An 8,956-nucleotide genomic window follows, 5' to 3' on the forward strand; every position below is an offset into this window, starting at 1 on the left:
CAAGAAAATGTAGCATCATAGAGGACTTTTTAAACAGTTTATGAATCATAACACATGGGTATCTTTCATTTGTGAACATCACACAAAAACTAGCAAAATTATTGTTGTTTTTTTCGGGGATAAGCATATATCTATTTTTAAGGATAGGTCCGGTGTAATTCTCCTGCTGTGACATCACAGATGACGCCAACCTATGGGAGATAGTCCTAACTTGTATATTTTGTCTAGGGACAGTTGCATTTGGCTTGGGATTACTAAATGCTACAAAAAGAAGTAGTCCAATGACAAGAACCTTATCCATACACAAGGAGTAATCTGAGGTAGCTGAAACACTGACCACAACCCACTTCCAAAAGGGAATTGCCTGTGCTGGGGACTAGATGATCTTTAAGATCCGTTCCAACACAAATGATTCTATGATTCTATGTCATAGTTACATAAAACAGCACAAACTTAGAGTTACCAACCAGCCTTTTGGAGCTCTTGGTGTTTGAGAGCACATCCCTGGGGCAATACTCACAGAATGTAACTCACAGAATTAGTGATCCAAACAGGAGTTTTCCAGACTGAGTGCAGGTCTATGCATGTAGAGCCTGGCCTTCAGACTGTTTTGCTGCATGTACCCATTGGCTGCAGGGTCACCTCATTGTCACAGCAGAGCCTGTGCACAACTCATACACAGCTCAGCAGTTACACCACCTGTATGACCTGGCTCTAAAAAGTGCAGCAAGATGGTCTCGTGAACACCCTTTTTTTCTGACAGTAGAAATTATTAATGCAATTGTTTTCTTTTAAGAAAGATGTGTAAGATCTCAAATGGCAAAAAAATGAGTAAACTTTCCATGGATAGGATCCACACAGTGTGTTATGCCCTGGTTGGAGACCTGTTTGATGCTGGGCATCTAGGGATTCACAGCATCTGAAGGAATATAAGATTATCTACATGATCCTCTTTTACTTTATAGTGTTAATACCAAAAAAATGGGATTTTAAGTGATACCTTGACAGACTCCGAGTGCCTTTCATTCTAGGACCGTAAGAAATCAGCGCCTTCTGGTGTAAAAAAACACCATATTTTCTTTCTATAGCCTGCAGTAGGAAAATGGAATTGGTTTTCATTTGTCTAAGTTTATGGGGCTCCATTTTGCTGCATTTTCAAATGAAAGGTGTCAGAAAGCTAGTTACTAGAATAAAACAAGTTTTAAGGAAGACAATGGTCATGTTTTCTGAGCATCCAAACTTCAGTTTTGGCAGTACTAGGAAATAGAAATGTCATTTTGTTTTAGCTCCTTGGCACTTATGATCACAGCATGTCCAATTGCTGGCAGAAAGACAGGCAACTGAAAAGCCCTGACACTCCATAGTGCAGGCATCCATCATTATGTCACCATTTCGCTATCACCTTTATTAAAAACTAAATTAGAAGACTGACTTAAATGTTATAAAACTTGGTCAAAAGCTAACCTCTGGCTACAGAACTTGCATGCAAATTTTGAAGAAGAAAGAACGATTTCTAAGGATTTCTTAGGGTAAGACATGGAAGGTAGGCTTATAATGAAAAACTACTACCCCTGTTCAGTGACAGTGGTGTCAAGCATTATTAACAGCTCTATTTATACTGTGGGAAAAAATAGACAAAACAAAGAAAAAAAAGAAGATGCATGAAGTTTCAAATAAAAGCTAATATGAGTTTTGTACCTAGGATAACTCTCTATTTCACTCCAGAATTTTAAAAGTTGAAGTTAAAAGTGGCTGCTAAAATAGGCATTCTTTTGATATAAGACAGGGTGATGGAAAAGATCTAAAGTAAAAATTTTTTCAGGTTTTCTAGAGCTTACCATGGCATCACTTTTGCTATTAATAACTATGTACAGCACAGACACTGAAGCCCTAAGCCCTTAAATGAGTGTGCAGAAGAGCATAAACACTGTGACTCAAGTTGTTCTCTTTCCTTCTCTCCTAGTTCATGGGAGAAAGAAAATTAGATCTATTCTGGTAGCAGACTCTTAGCTCTTGATACACTTGCTCACCTGTTCCAGGTAGGACTCTGCAGGCAGAGATAACACTTTGACTTGTAAGACAGAGCCCCTGCTGCTACCACTGTGCTTACAATACTGATATAAAATTCCATGACCATTAGTGTAGCTCCAATAGTTTGGCCCAGGTAGTTTTATAAAGCAGATCTGAAAGAAATGCAGGTTTGTTTTTTTTTTTATTTTATGTGTTTCCTTACAGAAAAGTCTAATAGTGACAAAAAACACTCAGATTCAGAAACAGTTTCCATCAGTCACTGGTATTTGATAGGTAGTGGGCTTTTATTATTATTTTAAAAATAAATAGAAATTTCACTATTTGAAAACAATTAAAAGCACTAAAACCCAAAACACTTGTGTTCCTCAATCTTTTCTGATCTTCTGCAAAATCAGTGAGAGAGGCAGTGACAGAATGAATACCATCACTTCTTCCTGGGCTGTGTGACATCCAACAAAGGGAAGAATGAAGGTTCTGCAGACTGATTATTTTCCTTATTCAGGGTGTATTTACATGGTTACTATACCATACCATGGTATGGTTAACTATGACATTTGACTATCTCATTGTTTAGTTAACCACACCTTTACTTGCAAAGTTACCTGTACTTTGAAGTGGACTACTGGACTACAGCCTTAGAGGTTCTGTGCCTTTAAATTAAAGCAGAGTAGGGATCACATGTGCCCTGGAGATGACAGCCATTACCCAGCACCAAGAAATCTCTTTGATATGCTAGCAGTAAAAGCTAATAATAAAGAACAGAAAAATTAGCTTTTCAATGATCTGCTCCTTCCAAATCCACTTTTAGTAGGGAAAAAGACAAAATTTTTATCTACAATTTTATCTGCAGCTTTTCTCAGTCCCCAGAAGTATACAAAGTTTAATGATCAGTGAAACACTTGGCAACAGCAAAGGCTGAAAGACAAAACCCATATTGGTCTTTGTTACTCTCATCTCCTCAAATGTAATGTACACACTTTGTATAATTATGATTTCTTCCTCCAAAGGACCTAACAACAACTCCTATGTTGCTATAAGTAACTGTAAAAATGTTCTGCTTAAAGGAACTGGTCCTAGCATTTAGTAGTATGTACTACATCCAGGTCTTGCCCCTATTTGAAGTGCTACAAATCAGATATGAGGCTAGAAAATGTGGGTTATTTCTCTAAACTGAGCATACAAAGCAACCAAAGTCACTGAAGGCAATCTATATTGTCCTAATGCATCACAAAGAGCACTATCAAAATGACCCACTCATGTTCCCTATGGTCCAGCAAAAAGAAAATATAATTAATTGGAACCCTGTAAAACATTATGAAAAATATCTTATTTATTAGACTACTTCAGCAGGATCTATCTAACAAGAAATCAGACTGCTTTCAGAATTGGCTGAAACTGCCACTACCTAGCGACCAAGCAGTGAGAAACAGATTACATTCATTTAAGCAAGAAGTGTCCCTCAGCTTTCATGTATTTACTATAAATATGACCTGAGTTTACAAAAAGGTCTTAAGCCATTGTTTCACTAAGACAAGAGCAAACAGAAGAGCAGTTCTTTAATGACTGATACTACTGAAAGGTCTGTTACGTGGCTCGTTGCTTGACCTGTAATGTGGGATAAGAAGCTTCTTTTTACAGCAGCAATGCCTCCAAGTCACATTTAAGGATTTTTTTTTCTTATTGAAGGCTGCTTTATTTCACAGACTGTACCATCATCGTTATACTGGCACAACAGCACTAATCCTCTTCTAAAGGAAATACAAAAACTACGTCCAAATTAGCAAGCCTTTAAGAAAAATACAGTCATTAAGAGTGAAACAGTCAGTGTTAGAGAGTGGATATCCATGGCTTTTTTATATATTCCACTTGCCTTAATCTAGTTCTGTTTCCCAAATGTTTATTTGCAGGTGGACCTCATCTTCTAGATTTTATATAATCTAAAAACCAATTCATGTGTACTAAGGCCACCCCACAGTGTGAATGGAAGGAAGGAAGTAGGGAATGTCAGGAGATTCAGTCCAAAAGTTCACTCCTGGACTAAAACACTATGTCCATATTGTCCATAAATGCAGAAGGAGTCTTCCTATTGGTGTAAATTTACTTCCTCTTTAAATTATATAAAGTCCATTAGATTGTTTTTTGCTCATACAAGAGCTGACATTTTTCATGCCCATATTCAAAGCCAACTTGCTTGTACTGGCAAAAGTATATTTCATAAACCTGGTATACAAGTAACATCAAAGGCAAATCAGCACAAAGTATTTCTTCTAAACATGAGACTGCATACCTCAAACAAGATTCCTGCACATGCATCACTCTTGTAAACATGATAGATATATTAATCATGCCAGAGACAAAATGAGCTTCTGACACTTAATGCTATTTCTGTATGCTCTGAATATATTAGGATTATATAAAATGCAGCATCAACCACTCCATGAATAAAATTTGTATTTGTTGGACATTATTAATGGAGAACACTCTTGGTATGTGTATGTACATGGTCCTTTAAACTATGGTTTGAACAGTAACTATCATTAATTTTAAAAGCCATCCAGTCATATTCCTGCACAAAGCTTTGAGAGTGTAAGAGTAAGCTCACGAGTACAAGAATGATAAATGTATTCCTTTGCCTCACAGATACGATTTATATTCACCACTGCAGTGCCCATCATTTTTATGTAATGCAATACATTGTAATGACTTCTAAGTAAATAAATACTTTAAAATGAAATAAATCAGGGAACTTCAGGCAAGGGCTTGTTAGAATTTTTCAGTGAAACTTTTATTATTTGGGAGAGACCATTTATCAAAGGTTTTTGTGGGATTAGTAGGAGTGACACTTACTGGGAAAGGTTTCAGATCTCTAATATGGACATGCTAGAAATACAAAAAGAAATGCAGGCAACAGAAGAACTCATAATTTGCAGGAGGTCTTTTGATGTACCAAACTCTTAGGAGTCCTTCTTTCTCATGATATTTTTTTTCTGTGGGTGGTACTTTTCTTATATCTGCAATTAACTATTTAATAGTCCAAAGAGAAAGAAAAGCTATTAGACATATCCTAGAGGGGTGGTCTCATCCTCTCAGTTAAAAATTTCTGAACATATACCCAATATATGTTTATTTATTTATAAAATATATGTATTTACTTCTGTACTATTATATTAAAAGATTATAAAACATATACAAAAATAGAAATTAAAAAGTATGAGATAAACACTATTTTATAGTTTATTTTATTTATTAATGGTACAAAAATCATAGAATTATACAATGGTCTGGGTTGGAAGGGACCTTAAAGATCATTTAGCTCCAACCTCTCTGCCATGGGCAGGGATGCCACCCACTACAGCAGGTTGCTCAAGGCCCCACCCAAACTGCCCTTGAACACAAGGCATCCACAACCTCTCTGGGCAGCCTCAGAAGTGCTTCACCACCCTTTGAGTAAAGAATTTCTTCCTAACATCTAACTTAAACCTGCCATCTTTCAGTTTAAAACCACTGCCTCTTGTTCTGTCACCATGTGTCAATATAAAAAGTCCCTCTCTCTCCTTTTCATAATCCCCCTTTAGGCACTAGAAGTCTTCAATGTAGTCTCCCTGAAGTCTTCTGCTCCCCAGGCTGAACAACCCCAGCCTCAGCCTGTCTTTGTAGGAGAAGTGCTCCATCCCTATGATCATTTTTGTAGCCTTCTGGACTTGCTCTAACAGGTCCTGCCTTTCTTGTGTTGAGGACCCCAGACTTGGATGCAGCACTTCAAGTGGGGTCTCATGAGGGCAGAGTAGAGGGGCAGAATCACCTTTCTTGACCTGATGGCCACTCCTCTTTTGATGAAGCCCAGGGTGGCTTTCTGGGCTGTGAGCGCACACTGTTTGCTCATGTCCAGCTTTTCATCCACAAGAACCTGAAGTCCATCTCAGCAGGGCTGCTCTCAATGAATTCTTCTCCCAGCCTGTACTCATGTCTGGGACTGCTCCAACCCATGTGCAGCAGCTTGCACTCAGACTTGTTGAACTTCACAAGGTTGTCATGGGCCCACTTCTCTAGTTTGTGTTTTCTTCCTGCTCCCCAAGCGATTGTTTTGAGCATCCTGAGGTGTGTGCACACCCTACTTTAGAGACCACTGAACGAGAGTACCAACCTCAAAAACATGAGTCCTACTCCCTCATCTGAACTGAAAAGAGCCAGGAATTGGTTTCTCACTAAAATGTCTTCCAAGTAGTCTTGACTTTGCTATGACAGTTAAGATGGTAGTGCTACACTCCTTTTGTTTGAATTCTTCTATCTCACCACTAGCAGGAACATGAATTGTCATTTCTCCTATCGTGAGTCTTGATCATTTGCAAGACAACTCACTAGAATTCAGTATATAGTAATGACATCTATATTCAGCAAAACTGCTGTTGTCCAGCAGAATGCTTAAAAAGTTATCTTTTAATATTTCTAAGTTACTCTCAAATCAATCTTATTACTCAGTCACCTTTCATACATACTGAAATAATTCTCATACATAGATAAACAGTCTTAAAGTTGCATACAAGAATGCTTATTCAGTCTTGTTTAAGCTCCAACATAATTCCTTAATACCCATTTCTAAGTGCCAAATAGAAAGTCCTCAAAAGCATTCTAGTCTTTCTTTACTGAATACCTATCTCTGCTTGCCTGATTTTCCAGATGCACCATTCAAGTCACTAAGACATGTGCAGAGTGCCTTTTTCAGAAATACATGCACCCCTCTTTTCTGTAATGAGCCATTGCTAATCAGGTTTAGCACATGGGAACTCAGACTCTGCCCATGCTGTGGGAAGACTGAAAAATCAGTTGCAGTCAACGCCACAAATAATTTAGTCTGCTGTGATGGTAGGATGCACATCGTTTGTATAATGGTTAGCTCTTAGAGAACTCACATAATGGTTAGAAGACAGAGCAGCCTGAGCTCATCCCAGGAGATGTGGGATTAAGCGTATGGCTTTCAGTTATTGTGAGGGGCAAGATATGCCACCTGCCTTCAAAACTGATCTCCCAAAACCAGAAAATAGTCAGGTGGGCCAGGCTAGGCCTGGACCCCTAATGACTAGACAAGTCAGGGAACAGAGACATTTAAAGCTCTGCTTTTGGTCTGGAGCTTTATCCTCCAGCAGACTTATCCCTGCTGGGTCTTCATCTGGTCTTGTGATACTTCTCACTATGTAAGAGTTCAAGATGCAAAAGAAGGCATGAAAAGTTCATTTATTCATGTGGGAAAAGAAAATAATGTTATTTTTAGTCAGTATATTTAAAGTCACCTAATACTTGAATATGAAAACCTACTGATAAGACCAGAACTACAGCTACCGTTTTAATACATTGTTGCGAAATCCCAGATATGATGCACAGTCATAATTTAATCATGGCAGTAATAACTTTGATACCTTTGGTAATCAATTAACATTATCTTTGGTAATCAATTAACACCATGATTTTTACATTGTGATATAAAATCGATAATATGTCTTACCATTCCAGTTCATCAGCAAGTAGTTCATTTTGTGACAGAGTCATCTTACTATACCAGTTAAAAGAAAGCTCATTCCAGGGCAGTATTGTTCATAGAGAGCTCTTTTTCCTAATGGAGAGACAGGTTCCAGACAGATCCTGGGTACACTGACTCCCGCTTAGGTATGCAAACTTGCAGAGTTTTAACTCAAAATGAAAAAAAATGGTGCTATTTAGAAATTAAATTCTGCTTCACATAGCTTCACATTGCGTGTACAACTGCCTTTTCTGAACATTTGAGTAAGCAAAGCTTCATCTATTCAAGTGCCCAGAGAAAGCCATTTCTGAATCCATAAAACTCACATGTTGTAGTTTGGTTCCAAAACAATAATTGTCTTAAGTGGAAGTAGAAGTGGAGAATCATTATATGCTTCAAAGTGAATTGGAAACAGGAAGATAGGTTTGGCTGACCAGTCACGGTCTGCATACCAGACTGTGTTTATGAATTGCCAAAGGAAGAAAACACTATTCTAGGCCTACACAAACTGATATTAATGCTTTTTGACCATTCTGAAATATTAAGAATTATGTTTAAAACCATTGGCACGTACAATGAATAAGCCATGATTAGGCAAACTGTGTCCTCCCAATAACAAATAATCCAGAATTCATTCTCTTGAATTGATAATCTTCTCTAAAACATTATCATGCAGTAAAACCCTTGTTCAAAATACATATACATATACATATACATATACATATACATATACATATACACGTACACATACATATACATATATATTCCTTTCTTCAGGGCAGGAAGCATATTTGCTTTGCAGTCTGTGAAGCTCAAAGAAATCCTCAGTGCCGAGAAAACAAAGTACCTATTGACACAATCATGTCTAGTTGATCTCTTGGAATTATGATGATGCTTGGTCTCACTGATTGCAGTAGCAGCATTTATTGAAGAACTGTTAAGAATTCTAAATGTAACACAAAAGCCTGGTTTGTCAAAAAATGAACATGGAGGGAACAGGGAAAAACAAAGAGAGCAGGCAGAAGAGGCAGACCACTGCTTTAGCATTCTCCTGAGCACTCAGAAAGACAGCTAATGACCTTGCCAGTACACTTTGAGCCTAGACTTGGAACCGTCCATGGCCCGTGTATTGTATCAGTACAAATACTGCTGACATTTTCTTGAACTTGTTCAGGGATATATCTCCTAATATGGTCTCCTCAAATTTTCATGGTTAAATGTCTCATAATACTAAAGTCAGAATATGTTACATGTTTTATTCCATTTGTAATGTCACAGTACATAACAAACTAAAATGACATTTTTCTCATTAAAATATTTCTCCAGCAGCAAGCCACAGATCTGCAACAGTACCCGGCACTGGGACTTATTTTTTTGTAGATCCATTTGCATAAAATTAAATATGTGGTT

This window comes from Neopelma chrysocephalum, unplaced genomic scaffold (genome assembly GCF_003984885.1).
Source record: "Neopelma chrysocephalum unplaced genomic scaffold, ASM398488v2 Primary Assembly neopelma1_80b, whole genome shotgun sequence".
Classification (NCBI taxonomy): Eukaryota; Metazoa; Chordata; class Aves; order Passeriformes; family Pipridae; genus Neopelma; species Neopelma chrysocephalum.